We start from the raw sequence: 20,988 nt of genomic DNA on the forward strand, positions 1-20,988 counted from the left end.
AATCGCAGTTGTGATCCTTGCTGAATTAGGCCCTATTGACGCAGATGCTGAGACTTTTTACACAGAAGCTTGGCATTGCAAAGTCGCAGGCGGGCAGCTCGATCGATACATCTCACGGCGTCTGCGACATTTGCAGCAACTGTGTACACACTCCCAACAGCGGCTGCATTAGCGTAACACTCTGAATCAGGTCCTACATGCTTTGGCTAATGTTTAGATGTAAATGGTTTGCTTTTTCATTGTAGTCTCAACATGCACCACTTATTAATGTAAAACCTGCTAAACAGTGCCTTTTGCAACTGTAACAAACAGAGCATTCAATAGTCAAAAACAGATTCAACCAGCGATTAAAGTGTGAGAGCTAATTGTAGCTATACATGGGAGAAGGAGGGATGAGTAGCGAATATTTTGCTGTCAATAGACTCTGCATATATTACAGCATTTTCAGGAACATGTTATCTTTAGAGTATTTGCAGACCAGGCCGCTTCAGCATGTTCAGAGGTGAAATAGAAATAGATCAAGTCAGCGATGCCCGTCGCTTTCAGAATGAATATGTCCTAATCAGTAAATGATCCCCTATATTTGTATGCCTCTATTTTTGTTATTTTAATGTGGGATAAGCATTTGTTAAAGACCCAAGGGTATATTTACTAAAGTGCAGGTTTTTGGAAGTGGAGATGTTGCCCATGGCAACCAATCAGATTATACTTAACATTCATCTATCACCTTCTAGAAGATAATAGCTAGAATTTGATTGGTTGCTATGGGCAACATCTCCACTTCTAAAAACCCGCTCTTTAGTAAATATTCCCCCCAGTAGCAATTACTGACAAAAGAAAAAGCAGCAGTTTTTTTGCTCATTTACTTAAGACGGATACAGGTAATACTTAACCCATTTTATGCTGAGACTACTCTGCTACATTAGGAAAGACAAACATGTTCCTTATAAATGAGTTCCTAGTCCTGCACATGTTGATGGCTTATAGAGGGTTCATAGTCTGATGTAGTAAATCGACTTCCACTGATCTACAATCTATGTTTACAGTGGCCCTGCCATTCTGTGGCTATCAATTCACTGCTGCTATGATTCATATGTGGATGAACTGGCTGCATTCTTGCAAATATTAGTTCAGCTCACAATGGCTGTCTACAGGACATTGCGTGATGGTGACGTGTGCACTTTAGCATGCAAGTTCATGCAGTATATCCAGCATACTTGCCCACCATTCCTATTTGAACTGTGGGAGACCCAGAGAGGGTGAGGTGGGAGGGATGTGCTGGTGCTCTATAAATCGCATCATCGCAGCGGCACCCCCATGATGTAATGTTAGGATGTGTAACATTACATTGCCTGGGTGGAGCCACAGTGACACAATTCATAGCAAATTGTATCATCACGCCCCTGTCTCAGACCCTTCATGGGATAAGTTGGTACAATGCAAAGGGTTTCATACTATCGCATAAGCCTGGTGAAGCCTCCCAAATTTGTGAGTCTCCCAGAAACTCTAGGAAAGTAGGTAACTATGATATGCAGTGTACCCTGTTTGCCGAATTTAATGCGTATGTACTTTCTTTAAATCAAAAATACCAATTACAAAACTTAAAAAGTTTTTACCTCTATGAAGTTATCAGAACATTCTTGTAGAATCTAGAAATTTGAGAGTTTAGAGCAACTGCCCCTTTAAATAGTCCACCAAACCCTAATCAAAGACTAATTAAAAATGTTACAGTTTCCTAAATCAAGTGGTTCTAGCTTCGGAGCTCACCGCTTGCCCTTCCTCTAACCCCCAGTTCCCATGTTGTAGAGAATAAAGCTTCCGTTTGTCCTTTATTAAGCACTATTCACATGCCACCAATCTTCAGAGTGACCGTGTTGTAGTTGTGCCAAGCGTGTGCGTTGCAGGAATGCCTATCCTTAGTCATACTCCAACGCATCGTCTTTTAAATCTCCCATCCAAACACTTCCCCTGCATTGATTTCTTCCGCTTCGTCTCCAAATTCATTACAATACTATTAACAGCTTTGATAAAAATCTTGTGCTGATTCAGTTGATCAAATACTTTCATTCTCAGGAAAAGAAGCAATGAGGCTTTAATACAGCAACTTAATGAGCAGTGAGAAGGATTTCCTATGTTCCTACACCATGAGAGATAACAGCTCACCTCAACCCTTCCCCAAATAATAGTAAAAATAGTAAAGGTGGAAAACAATTTTGGCTTTGACATCCATTAAAAAGCTAACTATACAAAGACTTATATTGTATACAGCATATATGGATATGATATAAATATAAAACTTATAATAATATAAAATACACAGACATAGGGCCTGATTCAGACCCACTCGCGAGCGGCTGTCCGCTCGCAAGTGGGTCGATGTTATGGACTGAGCATGCGCACGACGGAGGGAGCTCCGTCGTGCGCATGCGCCAGACGCGACGAGCGAAGGAAAGTCCTTCGCTCGTTGTGTCCGATCAAAGGGGGCGTGATGTCAATGTTGATTGACAGCATGCCCCCTTTGGTGGGCGTGCCGGGGGCATGCCTCCCTGACGGGGGCGTTCCCACGGGAACGCCTCCCGTCAGAAGCCGGCCCACTGACATCACTAGTGATGTCAGTGGGAGTGATTTTGGCTCTGATAGAGCCAAAATCACTCCGGAGCTTGCGGTTGAAAACCTCAACCGCAGGCTCCGGCTCGCAAATTCGATGGTCGCCATGGTCTCGACCATCGCGACCATCACAATGCACGCTCGTATAGCCTGTGGGTGGTGACCCACAGCTATACGAGCGTCCAGGACGACGCTCCATGAAAATGGAGCCCGGCCCTCATTCAGAGCGTGCGCTCTGCTCAGAGCGTACGGCTCTGAATGAGGGCCATAGATACAGACAGATTTGGATCTGTTTTTTTTTTTTTTAAACGGCTAAAATTATATACATTTGACGTGTTTATATGCAATTCAAAACTTGAGTATGGTTTTTAAATGCGAGTTCCGAGCCGTGGGAAGATCCGAACTAGGTCTCGGCTCAACTCGGTTCCCCAAAGTGATTCCGAACTCCGACTAAGGGCCGTATCCAATTAGTTTTGCACCCGCGATACTTTTTCGCATGCCGGACTTTTCGCCTACATCGCTTATTTTAGCCGCGGAAACTTATCACGTGCGTCCCCGTGATTCGCCCTCTTCAATTTCAATAGATGCGAAAACGCAACCTGGCGAATGCAAAACAGGCAAAAAGTGCTGTCAGAATTGGGGAAATCAGTCTGACAACCCCTACAAGATGCACTATCATCAGGGATCAATGTACATGCCCCCGATTTGCCCTAATAAAGTTATTTGGGGTGCTTAAGGTGTATCAATATCTTCTAATTAGCATCTTTGCACAAGTGGATATATGGATATATAAAACAAAAATAACTATTGCAGTCATTAAGGTCTGATCACTTAGAGGTATGTATATCAGCTAACCACACACTGGCACTGAAGCAAATACTGTACAATCATCCATGACATTCTTGGAGAGCTCGATTAAGCAGCCTGTAATTGGTTAAGTAGCGTAAAGTGTAAAAATAGAACTCAGGAATTCTTTTTTATAAATTGAATGGTTTGATCAATTGTAAAAAGAAGTTACGAGATAATTTCAGGAATTCATAGCAAAGTTTCACTATCAGAGAATCATATGCGCTAATGTTATTGTCTTGTAACACTTGTAAAGCATCTCTGTGCCTGGTTAATGCACCTCCACCACTCCTGCCAGGGAACAGAGGTTTGGGATTATATATCACCATTCCCATTTAAATGCCTTTAAAAGTGTTAGAAAACACAGTAAATGCTTGGAGTCTTTTAGCATCAGTGGGTAAGAGGCTAATGCATAAAGGCACCTTCTCTCATTTGCAATTTACAAATGAAAGAAGAATATTATTACATGGAACTATTGGTACATTCACATAGTGAACACTGCTATTTTTATTATTATTCATATTAAGGAGAATTGCACCTAGTGACTTCACTGAGGCATGAGGCACAGTCGACGAAAAAATCAGCTTTCACTCTGAATGGGGACAGGGACAGTTTAAGTCAATATAATGAATATGATCATTTGAAGAAAGTCTATTTCCCAGGAAGCGTGTGACTGTAAGTAGCGAATACATATATTGGGTCTATATTTATAGATAACTGACAGAGATCTTGAAATCCCTGTATGTTATTGTAACAAGTTAAGTTGCAAAGCTCCATCAAACCGCCAAACCCCGCTGTATATCTGACAAGCAGCTTGGACATTTCGTAACCAGCACATCCCGATGATCCCGTTATCTTTAATTAAATTACAGCAGTAAAACTTCCCCAGTGCAAAATATTTAAGATATAAAAGCAAAGATGAAGAGAAGCTAAATAGCGGAGAAGTGACTGAGGTCATATCTAAAGCTTGGGTTAAAAGGGCAATGTGACATTGGGACCTGTCCACTAAAAAACATCTATGTCACTTTGAGGCCTCCTGGGGTTGTGGGCATTGTGAATATATCACACTTTGCCGGACAGTTCTATACGAGCAGGGGCTGCAATGGGCCAATTGACCTTTCCAAAAAACTCACATGCAGGATTTTAAAGCAGCCTAAAGAACTTAGAGCAACACTCATCATTAAAACTTTCTGTTAATTAATATTATTACTCTAGTTCACCAGAAGAGATAGACATTGTGATGTACTAATATCTTTTTTCTTTATTCCTCATACAGCTTATCCCTATTGGCATCCTATGTGGGAACAGCTTTACTCATAAAATCCATATTTGTATCCTACAGAACAGCTTTAAAAGGCCTATGTATCACCCATCACAAAATCCAGCCAGTGCTTATTAGCTGCTACCAATGCTATTCACAGCAATAACAGATGAGTTAATGGAACAATTTACCAATACAGCCATGCTGGGAAAGTGCATCCGATGATTGTGCCCCATTGACGCTTCCTCTGCTGCTTGCTTATCGCAGTAGTGAAAGAAGGGACTTTCAGGTCTAACCTGGGACTGGATGCATCAATGAGAGAAATGCGGTCAAACCCCAAAAATGCGAGTTTGACCACATTTCTCATATGCACCAAGCCCCGGAGTGCTATGGGATTGGTTGCGGTAGGTAATGCCATCTTTCTGATGGTATTACCCATAGAAGCCTATGGGCTTCTATTGGGAGTGAGCTTAGAGAGGGATCCAATTGGATCCTTCCCAGCACCAACCGCGGCATGCGCATCCTTCTACGCATGCGCAGAAGGACGCCGGAGGGGCTTCTAGGTAATAGACCCGGAAATCCCTCCATCACAAAGGGCCGTTCTTACTGACAGAGCGGTCCTTTGTGGTGATCGTCAGGCACAATCTAATCTGCTGGATCGGGGGATCTGTAGATCCCTGTCTAGGGATGCTGTATCCTATAGGCTATAGCTGCTAACACCATGCTCAAATTGCCCCTATCTTTCGGGGTCAAGCGCCGAAAAGTGTTTGATAACTTGATCCCAGCCAACAGTCCCCTTGAGAATTATGGGGACTGCAGTGTACTGCGATCTCTGGGGTTAGGCTTATGTTACATAGCCCTCGTACTCAAATAATTTTTTATACAGGCCCCTTAGTCACTGAACCATTATTTGCTTCCTAATATAAGACTAGTTTAATCATATTAAATTACCCAATTAGACTCTTAAATACTCAACTACTTAAAATGAGAGAATGGAAAGGCTTATGAGGAGCTATGATCAGGTCAGGAAACAGATAGGAAATAAAGGTACAATGATGGGTACAGGGACTGGCAATGACAGCAGTTACTTTGGGCACATGGTGGTCAGATCTCACATTATAACCCTTGCATGTCAGCTCCCTGGTTAATGTCTGCTTTTGTATATGGGGGCAAGTAATGGTGTCACTCCTTTTGTGTTTTTGTCCTTTTCTGTAAGTGTAATTTGCAAGATCTTTAACTGTGCAGTAATATTTCAGTGTTCTTTAGACCAAATGTAATTCACAGTTCTGTGTTCTTACTCTGGACACACAGTGGCAGAAGCAATTACATACAAGATGCCGCCAGCAGCTCCATTTGCACATTTGTTTTTTGCCAATTACGGCAGCCTGATTCTGCATGACCATAGATTGTGAATAGAATCAGCCTTCTGGCATGTAACGTGCGAACAGAACCGGCCTTCCAGGACATACCGTCTGAAGACGCACTTAATTGAATATGCCCCACAGTGTGTACAATTGCACAGTGCAATTTATTATGTTCAACATGCTTAATGCACATGTAGCAAAATCTGTTCTTGTAATGTATAGCACGAATCCAGGGTCCATATGTATATACAGTATTCACATTTAAAAGTCTGTACAGTATCATCTCTTATCACGACTATTTATAGCAATGACCAATAACGTTATGACAGTACTGTGATTCCAATAAGTGGCTGCCTCGGCAATGACATTTTCCTAATGACAGTTCATTCACCCTTTTCTGACCTCAGTGAAAGGTGAAAGAAAGATCCCCCAGGTTCTGATCCACATGTGCCGCCAACAGTCAGTCCAGTCCAACAGTCAGTCCAGACGATCCCTCTCCAAAACCAATGCTTTCTCAATAGGCCCAGGGTTGGAATGGCCCACAGGGTACAGGGGAAATCCCCGGTGGGCCCCACTGCTTGGGGGCCCACCCCCTCCTCTAGGTGTCATGTTCCACACTGTGCACTGAATTGTACATTGTTACTGTATTAGATGGTCAATGATCTTGTGGAGCAGGAACATGGATGAACATCAGTTATTGGTTTGCTTCTATAGAAACTACACCAAGATTTGCCCAATAGTTAGCCAAGCCACTGCGGTGGCTGGCCACACCCCCTCTGGTGGATGACCACATCCTTTAAGCATGGGCCCCTATCACTGCATTCCCCTGGTGGGCCCTTTATGCCTCAGTCCGACACTGAATAGGCCAGACATGCTAGCTCCATCTCAGATGCCTTTAGCAATCACAACAAGCTCTGAGAAGTTTTTCGGTTTAGATTACGGTCACCATTGAGATAAATTGACTGTCATTCTGCGTTGTTTTGCTGAGCTCTGACTCTGCTGCAGCTGCTAACCTATATCTCCCACAATGCTCAGGACTCAGCCAAGCATCATGGGAGCTAAAGCTGGGTACACACACAATGCAGTGGTGCGACCCAGCGACGGTGCGATGTAATGATATACCTCGTGCGCTGTACACACAGCGCGATGTGTCGTTACATGCTGCATGTAGTACCACTGCGTCTTTCATTGCAATGTCCCTACTGCTGCGCAGAATAGCAGGTGGGTCGATGCAACGGCATTCGGGAAGGATGGTTTGGACGTACACCATCTATATATATCGTTGTGATCCGAGTTGGAAAGATTTGTCTTATTTATTTAATTATTACCAGTTATTTATATAGTGCACACATATTCCGCAGCGCTGTACAGAGAATATTTGGCCACTCACATCCATCCCTGCCCCAGTGGAGCTTACAATCTATATTCCCTACCACATGCTCACACACGTACACACTAGGGTTCATTTTGTTGGGGCCAATTAGCCTACCAGTATATTTTTGGAGTGTGGTAGGAAACCGGAGTAACCGGAGGAAACCCACACAAACACAGGGAGAATATACAAACTCTACACAGTTAGGGCCGTAATGGGAATCGAACCCACGAACTCAGTGCTGTGAGGCAGTAATGCTAACCATTACACCGTCTGTGCTGCCCGTCTGTGATGTATGATATATCGTATAATGTGTTCCCTGCTTTAAAGTTCACCCACGTCGATGTTTCATAATGTCTGGCTTTGTGTAAAAATGGAATACTATAAGGATGCAGCAGGCATCACTTCTAAACTCAGACACAAAAGATCACAGGTTTATCACCCTGCCCTGTGTTTATTGTACTATTGTATTTTACTTTTCACATTTTATTATTTACTTGCTTCTCCAGACTGTACTTCCAAGTGCTGTCCTCATAGCTACCTGAAAATCGACAGTAACTCTCTTTAAATCACTGCTGCGGGCAGCGTGTGCTTCTCACCTCTACGCCAAGTGACGAACTCCACAGACAATCTAAAGTTACGTGATTCTCCTAACTTTGAAGCGTACAGCAAAGTGCTAATATAATGCTATAGGTAAGAAGAGCCACTGACTAGAAAGATGTTAATCCTGACAAACTGCCTGCGCATTAGGCTGAACCACAGCTAGATTGAATTCTGTCTCCCCCGAGACTCTGTACATTGCTGGAGGTAACAAACCATCTTCTCATACTGCCCTGAGATGCACACAGGCCACTAGCTGAGATTTATGAAAGAACATTACTGCCCTCTAGTGATTACTCTTATGTTCAAAAAGAATAATCGTCAGCTATTAAGTTGCTTCTTGTTCATTGAAGTCTCCGTGTTCATCCACAGATTTGATTCTTTTTGTCTCTTAAATTAGTTACATTGCTTTGCCTAGCAATGTTCTGCAGACACATCTGCAAGCTCTGATGTTAATTACTGTACGTATTAATGTGGTAATGAAGAAAATCCGCAATACAGAGATCACTGTATATTGTCTATGAATTCAATGCTTATCTATTAAAAAGGAATATTAACTTGACCCTCTTTTCTCAGTGAAATGGTGATATCCTTGTTTTGGGGACGCCAAGGGGGTAATTCAATTCAACATGATGTGCATGGAAGGAACGCAGAGTCAAAGGCACTTTGCAACAAATATGGTGACTTATTTTTCCTCCAGTCCCCTTAGAGGTCAGCACCATATATTCTTGTTATCACTCGTTACTAATCCTTAATGGTGCTCCAACCTGTCTGCTTCTAACGGTCATGTGTTTTAAAAATGACAGTAAGGAGCTGATTGGTTGGAGCACCATTCAATGAGTGATAACAAGAATATCACTCGATAAATCGGGGCCTGTGCTCGCCTATTGTAATAAGCGGTTAGACCACGGTGTGATGTCCAGCGATGCATCATGCTGAATTGAATTCCTCCCAGAGAGAAAGTGGAGGAAGAGTACAGAAGTCATTACAAAAATAGGGGACATGAGTTTCAGAAATAACTAATAATAAGTGATTATATTATTATATCCAGTTATTTGTATAGCAGAGACATATTCTGGAGTGCTTTACAGAGAATATTTAGCTATTCACAAAAGTCCCTGCCCCAGTAGAGTTTACAATCTATGTTCCCTACAATATGTACACGCACACACACACACTTGGGTTACAGTCTTTGTTGGGAGCTAATTAACCAATCAGTATATTTTTGGAGTATGGGAGGAAACTGGAGTACCCAGAGGAAACCCTCCAAGCGTGGGGAGAATGTACAAACTCCACACAGTTATGGCCATGGTGGGAGTCAAACCCAAGACCTCAGTGCTGTGAGGCGTATTGGTAACCATTACAACATCCGTGCCGCCCATCCGCTACAGGCATGTACACATTCTAATATTAATTTTGTACGTATGTTCTAACATCTATGAACATGATCAAACCTCCCCCCTAAGCTACATTTTCAGTTTTGGGTGGAATTCAGTATGTTCAGTAAATGCCAAATTTGTAATTGCTGCAGTGCGCACAGCATCCCAACACTACAGAGAGAGGCACAGCACAGCATCCCAACACTACAGAGAGAGGCACAGCACAGCATCCCAACACTACAGAGAGAGGCACAGCACAGCATCCCAACACTATAGAGAGAAGCACAGCACAGCATCCTAACACTACAGAGAGAGGCACAGCATCCCAACACTACAGAGAGAGGCACAGCACAGCATCCCAACACTACAGAGAGAGGCACAGCTCAGCATCCTAACACTACAGAGAGAGGCACAGCACAGCATCCCAACACTACAGAGAGAGGCACAGCACAGCATCCCAACACTACAGAGAGAGGCACAGCACAGCATCCCAACACTACAGAGAGAGGCACAGCATCCCAACACTACAGAGAGAAGCACAGCACAGCATCCTAACACTACAGAGAGAGGCACAGCACAGCATCCCAACACTACAGAGAGAAGCACAGCACAGCATCCTAACACTACAGAGAGAAGCACAGCACAGCATCCTAACACTACAGAGAGAGGCACAGCACAGCATCCCAACACTACAGAGAGAAGCACAGCTCAGCATCCTAACACTACAGAGAGAGACAGAGCACAGCATCCTAACACTACAGAGAGAGGCACAGCACAGCATCCTAACACTACAGAGAGAAGCACAGCACAGCATCTCAACACTACAGAGAGAGGCACAGCACAGCATCCTAACACTACAGAGAGAGGCACAGCACAGCATCTCAACACTACAGAGAGAGGCTGGGGAAGCTCTGGGCCCACCCCCAGCATGATGATTGGTCACTCTCCCGATGTGATACACAATGTGGGTGTGACAAGATGTCCCTCTTTGCGCATGGTATTTTTGATTTTTGGGGGGAACATCTCCCAGATTTAGCCACGCCCCCAGTACCCGGGCTCCGTTCAGCTTTTGATGGCCTTGGTGTGTGAGTATGTAAAATATAGATTTATATTATGTTAATGAACCACACCCAACACTAAATATTTAGTTTTGGATAGAGTTATACCTCTATGACCATTAAAATGATAGGAAGAATGGAAATTCATTCTTATACCTGCGTTCCATGTTTTACTGTATTATTATTATTTAATAACTTTTCCTCAACTGTGGATCTCAGACTTCTGCAAATGAAAAGTCATCTTCCTTCTAAACATATTATCATCTGATGTGTGGCTACTCCCTTATAGCAAGATAGCCCCTTAAAAACTTAATCTTAATTATAATAAAGTATGATATTAAGGCATATCTATGGTGAAAAGGAAAAGGTCAGCTTTATTTATTTATAATAAAGTAACTATCAGAAGGGATAAAAGAGATGATAAAGTATGGTGGCAAAGAAAGAACGGCCCCACTAAGCAATATCACCATCTGCAAAACTCCTCTTCCACCTAGATGAAACGCCAACTGCCTATCCATCACCCCAACTCAAGGTATCCACCTCCCAAACCAATGACACAGAAAAGTTTACTTTAGAAACCATCATGGAGTATTCAGAAGATCAATGAACTATTCTTGAAGACAATGAATCATCATCAGACTATCTGCAAATTACTTTTACCTGGACCAGTGGTGCTGCTGACCCCAGTAGGGTTGAATCTGCCCAAACCGTGTATTGGCTGGGAGAGCACCTCAAGCTCTAAAAGGCAGATTGCGACTGGTACCATTCTTTACCACCACAAAAGCGAAACCACAACACTCAAACTAAGGCAGGGCGGGCGGGAAAATCTCTGACAGAAGAATATCCTTCAATATGTAAACTAGCACAGATCACAAAATGGCCCTGAAACTCATGCCCCCAATAACCAGCCACTGACTTACCCAGTCAACAAACCTGCCTACCACAAACACAGGGGTTTAAGCTCCGATATGCATATAAAATGCATTGTGTCTAACTTTCTTCTCACAAGCTAAGACGTTGATTTATATTAGTATGGTATAAACTATAAAATACAAATACTGGCATTTTTATCATGACAGAACCATGAACTCAATTTATAGCAACAATACATTTTATATTATCAGTTTTTATATTATATTATCAGTTTGTTGCCCTCTTGTTGCACTGACAAAGCAATCTGCTTCATTTTGCCTTACCATAGGAAAACCTAATTACTATATTCTTAAGGACAATGAATCATCATCAGACTCTCTGCAAATTACTTTATCTCAAACAATCCCCTGCCCTCCAAATGAGCTAATTAAAATTAGGGATGTGCAGGCTCGGATAGGTTCGAGTTTGCACGCTGAGTTCGGATTTATCCCTCCAAAAAAACGGAACTCAGAAAGAGGTTAAACGTCATCTTGCATGGACAAAAGTCCAGGAATGATGATGTTTGTCCATGCAAGATGACGTTTAGCCTCTTTCTGAGTTCCTTTTTTTTGGAGGGAAAAATCCGAACTCGGCGTGCAAACTCGAACCTATCCGAGCCTGCACATCCCTAATTAAAATATGTTACCCTATAAACATGGTAATGAATATAAAAAAATATAATAAAAAAAATACCCCTACTTAAATACTTTGCAGATCGGATTGGGTTCTCATTGAAATCTGGAGATTTAGGGTTCATGTCCACTCCACTATTGCCCCTCCACGTGAGCTGTCTTTTGTTCAAATGCCATTGAATGGGGCAGACTGCAGCTGGAAACTGAACATTAACAATGGATCCTGGATCTCTGAGGTTTGGAAGGACCATTCACAGAACCATTTCCTCAATGAAGATAAATGTTCGACAGATTATAAGTGCAGTTTACAGTATATTTGCATTCCATGTATTCCAAGTATTCATCCTGAATTGCTCTGAGTAGCTGTGTGCCATCGTGCTCCCCATAGGGGTCAATGATCCCATTTTAAAGTTAGTTTGAGCTGCATTGTGTCCACAGCTCCAACAGGGGCATGCATCCTTAAATTGTTGTCCTTGTGGAATTAAAATACCATTTTGAAATCAAAAGTTTTACGCTGAATTGTACAATAGTCTCTTGTACATAACCATTATCATTTAAACGTACATGTCACCTACACAAGTTATGGGGTTCACTAGGAAACAGTAATATTTGCTACAGATATACAGCTAGTTCTTTGCGGATTGATATTCTGCATGTAGAAATGACTCAATATGGCCATGGAAAACTTATTTCAACACAATTATGGGCCCATAAAAAGTAAAATTAGCAATAATACCTGAATGCAATATATATATGCATGGAGGTCTGCTGGAAAATATGCTAATGACTGCAATTGCAAAGCCAGTACAGAGATGCCCAACGCCAGCATAGAGACGCCCACAACCGCTTTCGCACATCCATAATACCTTGCAATCCTGCGAACATATCAAGTAACATCGGCCCCTCACACACAATTATAACAGGTCTGACCTTACTCAGAAATTGCTAACTTTGTCGCACGCAGTGAGCACTCAAGCTGCGTATGCCGTCGCAGTGGCAAATTTATGCACGCCCATGCAACGGAATTCAAACAGACAGACACGCCTGCGTTTCCCTGACCACTTCCTGTCACCAACCCCAAATGCTCACTTTCTGTCAATCACTCTGCGATGATTCTGTGTGTGTGATCGCAGTGTTGCATTCGCGCACGCGCACTGCAATGCATACACATGCGCAGTAAGAAACAATCACCCGTCTGCGTGCGTAATCGCAATAGCGATCCGTAATGAATCAGGCCCTGTATCTGCAAAACAGACACATTTCCTGGAAAAAAAGTTTTATTACCTAGGTCAGTGGTTCCCAAACTCGGTCGTCCTCAAGGCACCCCAACTGTTCAGGTTTTAGAGATATCCATGGTTGAGCACAGGTGGTTAAATCAAATTGACTGAGGTATTAAGTCACCTACGGTCAACCATGGATATCCTTAAAACCTGGACTGTTAGAGTGCCTTGAGGGCCGAGTTTTTGAACCTCTGACCTAGATGGTCTGTCCGTCTGTCCCTGGTCATTAGGAAGTGTGTGCACCTTTTCACAAAACCAACGTTTACAGTTAACTCAGGGGGAAGTGGTTGTTGTCTCTCCAGCTTTAATAACATCACAACTCCCAGCATGCTGTGACCTCTTGCTGTCAGCACACTGGGAGTCATTTGCATAATACCTGGAGTGCCACAAATTGTCAAAGTCTAATCTACGTTTAATCGAATTATATGCAGAAACACCTCATACAGTCCTGCAGCACTAACTAACACACCATTTACAAACAAATCGCAAATGACACAAAGGCACTACTTAGAAAAAAAACACACGCAATAGAACTATAATTGACAGAAATTCTGTAAAAAGTGTCAGGGAAAATGAAAAAAATAAGTATAAGAAAATAAGCAAGGGGCACCAAAATCAATATGATGACATGTCCCTTTCACAAGTCTCAAATTGCAGGTCATGAGTGAGTTATACAGTGTACAGTTGCCATCTGTTTAACACAATGTAATATGGGAGCAAAAAAGGAGCAGTTTGCTCCTAGAACAAACCATATTGCAATGCAAGGGGGGCAAATGCATCTATGTTATTTTTCAAGCAGGGTAAATACTGGCTGCTTTTGCATGTAGCCAAATACTGTAATACCGGACAGCTTTATTTGTACAATGATATTTAGAATAAAGCTAGAACACACCCTTTCGACATATAAATCTCTCTGCATATTTTAAATCTGCCCCTCCTGCAGTGTGACATAGTTGTGCCAAGGTGCAAATTGCTCTTTATTTTGCTGCTCGTTTTATTGATTTATTCCTAATTCTGAATCAGTCCCAAAATATCTATTCTGAAGTAAAAAGTACTTACTGGGCAAAGGGGCCTGAATATTTGCTTTCTCAGCTGGCCTGGATAGCTGTTACTAAAAGGCTTTGATTATACAATACCATTGGCAATTTGTTTACTGTACATAAAGTTATTATAATGAGAGAAAAGACAGATAATAATAAATGACTGCAGCATTCAGATTTCCCAGTACCAGATCCAGGTTCTTTAGATTTGCCTATAACACAGGTTCTCAAACTCGGTCTTCAGGACCCCAAACAGTGCATGTTTTCCAGGTCTCCTCACAGAATCACAATCTGAATAATTAGCTTCACCTGTGGATCTTTCAAAAATGTGTCAGTGAGTAATGAATTCACCTGTGCACCTGCTGGGTGACATGGGAAAATTGACCTGTGTGGGGTCCTGAGGACCGAGTTTGAGAACCACTGGTCTATAAGAATAGAACTATTTTGAGTAGTGACTTATTGTACAGGACCAAAATCCTCTTATTCTGAATATTGGATATCTATATCAGTATCTATTCTTATTCTCTAGGCTCTATGTTATGTTTATATATAATGAATAGAAAATTAAAACAACACAGAAAAAGAGTTTAATTATGTTCAGTGAACATGGTATAATGAGAGCTGCAGTACCCCAATGTCTGCCTAGGGGATACATGTTAGGCTAAACTACCCAAGGCATGCTAGTAAGTACAACAGCCAGCTGGCAACTGTAACAATTTGTGATATATATATATATATATATATATATATATATATATATATATTCATAATCATATTCACTGTTAGTGTATATATATATATATATATATATATATATACACTATCATATGCAATTTTCTATATTAGCTTCGCAGTGCAACATGAGGCCTTCATTAGGCTTTGGAATGAAGGGATCATGTGCAAAGCGCCTGAAGATTGTGAAAAGATGTGCACATACAAGAGGAATGAAAACATCAGACAACCTTTGGGGGAATCACTTCCAGATGTTAAAATACTGTAGCTGTAAACTCCCTACCCCCTTCTACACATACATCACCCCTCACACTCCGCCCCATCCCCCCATAGCCCACAAAAAAAGTCCAGGGTTGCTTGTGGATTTACCAGGATCCCTGACAGCCATGAAAACAATTTGCCTCGCAGGAATTTTGTCTTACTGTTCAGACTGAAGTATTTCCAGATGAAAAAGGCATTGTATCTGGCATATTGAAGGTATCAATGTGAAGGAACCAGCCAGGAAATGAAGCCTGAAAGCAGCAAATAACAAACGGCATGTCACCAAGTGCCGAATGATGATTAAAACCTCCTACATTTTCCATTTCCATCTGCGCAAGCACTTTTTTTTTTGCCACAGTTGTCTGTAAGTCATTTAAACAAAATGTAAAGGGGGATGGAACTGGCAAAATGAATAATACAAACAAAAAGAACAATATCTCTGTCAATTTTCCTTTTGCTACACAACGGCTGACTCACAAGGATGTTAGCGCAGGGTGTAAACTATTGGGGCAAGCTGTGCTCTGTCAGTGCCGCATACATGCGCCACCGCCATGATAACACGTATTATGACCACCATTCTTGCGTTAAGGGTACACCAGTAAGCACCAGTAATAAAATCTACAGGAACCTCTATTGCAGTCCTCCATAAGCAGCATAATATGATCTTTTATAGATATTGAAGTTTAAAAACTTTGATTGGCTGCTCAGTTCTAAATATAATCAAGTACCCTAATAGATCTATCACAAGGATATTGCAAGTCATCAAGGACTGCAGGCCAAGTGTCTTTTGAGGACACGAGAGTCCTCTAGTCTATAACTTATGGTACAGACTTTAAGTTCTTTATGAGGCAATAATTATCCATCACAAGGGAATAATATAGTGGATGATATCACCATTTATTGATTATATTAATATAGCAAACAGAAAATGTAAACTTTTTAACCTGTCACTGATAGGCCTTTCTGTTCAAATCACGCTCAGTAATACATTTTGAGCATACATTTTACAAAGGATTGTGCCTATATATAAGAACAAGGCAACTTTTTCCTCTATTTTAAAAATGTGACCACATCCCAGCAGAGTATAGAGAGCTACAGAAATCCACCCATATACAATGGTTTAGTTTTCGCGTACACTTATTAAACTCTGCTGAAACAATATTTTCTGTGCCAAATTGGCCTTTAACCTTAAACATAAGTTGGTACCAGATAAACACAGGCTGCATTGTATAGTCCATTGAGATTGTTATAGTCTGTTTAGGGGCCTAACCTTAATTGTTCAGTGGAGAAGTTTAGATGTACCTCTCATTGGCTGAGCCTGCTAATTAGTACCAGACACAGACTATGCTGAGATTGTGAGTCTTTAGAAACAAAGCATTTAAAAAAAAAAAAAAAACATATTTGGCCACTAACTAGCTTTTTAACTTATCTGAAACCAAGTCACGAAAACAACGCAAAACAAATGTGTTTAAAGGGAATATAGAATCATTTTCACAAGAAACTGCAACATTTTAAACTTAATTGCTCAAGAAAAACACACTGACAAACTTAGAGGGTAAATACATTGTAGGACAGACGTACTTTAATAGAGAACTGTATCAACTACACTAAATCATTCCCCCCCCCAATCATCCTTTAAATTTGCTGTTTAAAGAAAATGATCAAAAACACCACTACTGCTAGTGATTTATATTTAATGGGCCATCAGTGTTTTAGGCCTGAAAGTTATAAAGAAATTCGGGAATCCTTATTAAAAGTGGAACATTCAGCGTCTGACTCTAACAGCGGGATCCCACTTAAACTACAGTCTGTTTTTTTTTCTATCTGTGCCTTTTTCTAGAGCAATTCACCTCTTTGTGCAGGAGTGGTGTGGTACTGTGCATGAAATCTGTCTGTAAGGTCCTGTGTCTCCTAACGGGAAGCTGGCCAAAGTTAATGTCAATATCCAATTTTGAAAAAAAAAAAACATGAAATGAAGATTGTATTATGCCAAAAAAAATCAAATAACTGCATTATATATTCTTCTCTAGTTTTTCAACATCAGATTCTTTTTTGTTATATAAATTTGCTAACAGAAACTGGTACTGCATAATTAAGAATGCTTCAGACTGAGCTTTGCAATTTGTCAAATTTTAACAGTACAATCCTTAACTTTTTTGTGCCACTAATAACAATTTGCACTGCATTTGTTCTCATTGTACAGCACTACGGCCTATGTTGGTGTTTTTGTTTAGAATCATGGTTATACCATACTCTGTCCAGTACAAATGAATATACTTTATATCCTAAAATGTGTGACAAATCATCTATAGGACAGGCAATGCTACATTCAGTCCAGGAATACATTATTTTCAATACAACATGCTGTGGCACCATGTAGACCAAACCTTGATAGCACTATTTTAAATCCAGCTTATGAGCACAATGTAATAAAATGTAAGTACTGTATTCTGCTGATGCCTCAATGTGAGGTGATAAAGAAGACCTGAATTTCTTTCTCGTAAAAATTCAGACACTTCACAATCATCCACTTGTCTTCTAAGTCCTCAGCGGAAAAAGAATTGATTTAGACATACTTTATAATAGTATCTGAGGACTTGCCTGTTTTAATTAAATACTAAGGTTATTTTATTGACGTAGTAGAATTGAGAAGGGGGATGTAACAGTAATGCTGCACCTACAACATGAAATATATATATATATATATATATATATATTAAAAATGTTTAAAAAAAAATGCAACAGCTAGGGAATAAGGATGATGCTTCTCTGTCAGTGGTCTATTATGTTTTCTCACTGAACTGTTACTTGATTAAATAATTCAGAAGAAAATCTATTCTTCATGGGAGATGCAGTTTTATCCTTGATCAACTGACAGTCTATCCATCCAGAGGGTACTGTATGGCCAGCCTCACAATGCAGGGCTGCGATCCCTCTACTAATAATAGCTGCTAGACTGTATATTATATGAAAGAGAGGGGCACAGACATCCACTGAATCTGTAACACTTCAGGGGCTTGCAATGTAGTCACTACATATCTCTATTACCTAAGCAGGATTACATGCACTGAATTCCCTAACAAACTGCGCTCTTTAGAGGGTCACCCCCCTTTCCGCTCCTCTACTGCAAAGAGTTTGTTAATAAAGATACCCTAAGGATGCATCCTTCTACAGCCACAGGATGTGTTTGCAATTAAATATTTAGGGTGCTATCCAAGAAATCAATGCATCTGTGGAAGGTAGAGTCATTTGCATGGTGAGACAGTGTCTCACTAAGGAAAGCTCTTTTCAGGCTATATTCTATTGGAGCATTAACACTTTAGATACCAAGCAGGCCTGAAACACAGGGACGAGCAATTAAAGAGTTAACAACACAGGATAATGATATTGGCATGTAGCAGCTGCCTCTGCCTGCACAGCCAGACCCCCAAAACATCAACCCCTTCCAATAAGACTCATAATAATGCAGATTTGTAATTTTTTTTATGTAGATCAAATTAACCCCTTCTGTGCCAATGAGGTCTGTAAAGTCCCCCCTGCCATAGAAGGGTCTTATACATGCACAGTTTACAGAACTCTATCTTATTAACCATTCACGGTGCAAGGTAGATGTATCAGTAAGAGTTTATTTTTTTCAAACAACTATCCCACAGGGAGGGATTTTAACCCTTTTTGAGGCAGAGGGAAAAGCAATCAATCAGGTATTATTTTGGTTACCCCCGTGCCAGAAGAAAGGTGATGTGGTCGGTGCCACTAATCAGACAGATGCACTGGAATGCCTCCTGGCACGGGGGTGGTTAAAATTGAACCAAGTGAATTTAAACAGGATTTTTTATATACTCCAGATTAGCCCCAGTTATGTCCTCTTCTGCACATCTCATCCCATTCAGTCACCTCCATCAGACGCAAAGGTCCAAAAAGCCCCCACTGTGTGCCAAGAAGACGTGCTCAAAAATACATTTAAAAAACACAAAACATAATAACAAAATAGGCTGCCAAGTGAACAAGTGAAATAAAAAAAAATACAGGCAATATTTTGATTTTTTTGTTTTGTTTTTGGAACCAAAACGCCAAACATCAGCCATAAGATCCTTCCTATGTGGCAAGTAGGGATGGAAAGGTACCGGAGCTTCAGTGTGATTCTCAAGGAGCTCAGAGGATTGGCTTTGGATGGGCAAACAGTTGCTCCTAGCCCAACCTGGCTTATTGCATTCCTCCAGGAGTAGAAATATCTCTAGTCTCCTTTCCCCCATGGAGCTGCCAGCTTCACCAAATCCCCAGGGTGGCATTCTGTAGGAACACGCAACTGGCAAGAGGACAGAGATGCAATAGACAGGGAGACAGACAGGGATCCCTTCTGTGTGGAAGGGGTGCCAGGGTCCTTACCTTGGTGGCTTCTTCAGATGGCACTAGAGAGAAATAATAAGGTCCCAGTCACATGGAGAACCAACAGCATCTTAAAGTCCTGTACACTCCAGTCCTGCAAGGAGATCCGAGTGAAGCTTGGAGCTTCTGGCAAGGAATGCAACAGAGAGAGAGAGAGAGGGAGAGAGGAGAGGGAGGGGACAGGCTAGGGCTGAGAGCAAGCTGCTGACGGAGGGAAGGAGAGGGGGCCAGCGAGAACAGAATCACATGAATAATTGCAAGAGGCAGGGGTCTCAGACTTGAGAAGATGAGGAGTGTTGTCCATCAGAGCTGACCCTCAGTCTCTCTCTCTCTGCATCTCTCATACTGATACTATCTGAGAGATGCAATCGTGGACAAAGTGATGAAAAGACTGGATTGATGCAAAGCAGATTGCACAGCAATGGGAGCATATGGTGGAAGAGGGTGGGAGTGCTCAGCACCCCTGTGAGCAACATCACCAGGTTTCGGGGGTACTTTGTGGCATCTTGGGGGGGGGGGGGGGGGAGTCAGTGTTCTTCAGTGGGTAAACTGTGTGTGTGGAATGTCTGTTTGCTTTCATTACATCCAACGGGGATTTAGATTTGCATAAAATATGCATTCATTTGGAGGGATTGATAGAGGGAGAGTGCTGGGGGGGGGGGGGGTGGAGTGAAAAGGGGGAGAATCTGCCAAATAAACTGGATAAAGTGTTGAGTTCAAGAGCTGTGGGAGGCTGGGCTAAGGCAGGTCAAAATCACTAAGAATGCAGAATAGCTGCAGCCAAGGGAAGATGCACAGTTTAGACACTGTGTACACTGATCAATGGACAACTAGGCTATTTGGGCTAGTGTATTTATACAGGCTGTCCAAGATATATGCAAATGATGTCTCTCTCTTACCCATTCATAAAACTGCAACAAAAACATTATTTGTTGTCATTTTAATTCTTAGCATCCTGACAGGCACATGCATTAGAGAGATGTACTCTATGCTTTATGTTTATCAGAGTCATTTAGCACAGTGTAGCCATGCTTTGCTTTTATTTTGATCCACGGTTTATTTTCAGCTGAGAAATGGTTAATGATTACTTCCAATGTCCTCAGGATTAAGTTATATCGTCCTTTTAACTTCACCACCATAGAGGAGCACAGTGGGGATGTTCTAGCAGTCCTGCATGAAAGCAATCAAAAGAATTCTATTCTTTTTTGTTTGTGGCTATATTATATAGAGTTTAGTTATTCTTCACATTAGATTGCTA

General features: G+C 41.5%; 1 protein-coding gene across 1 annotated transcript in view; it reads right to left on the reverse strand.

The window, feature by feature from the left end:
* Nucleotides 1–19,896, reverse strand: part of CDH11 (cadherin 11) — a 164,092-nt gene extending 144,196 nt beyond the window's left edge. Inside the window, exon 1 of the mRNA XM_088451281.1 lies at nucleotides 19,731–19,896. The gene's annotated coding sequence lies outside the window, so the exon portion shown is untranslated. The remainder of the gene's footprint in view (nucleotides 1–19,730) is intronic.
* Nucleotides 19,897–20,988: the final 1,092 nt, after the last annotated feature.

This window comes from Taudactylus pleione, unplaced genomic scaffold, assembly GCF_031769625.1.
Source record: "Taudactylus pleione unplaced genomic scaffold, aTauple2 ptg000545l, whole genome shotgun sequence".
In the NCBI taxonomy this organism is placed as follows: Eukaryota; Metazoa; Chordata; class Amphibia; order Anura; family Myobatrachidae; genus Taudactylus; species Taudactylus pleione.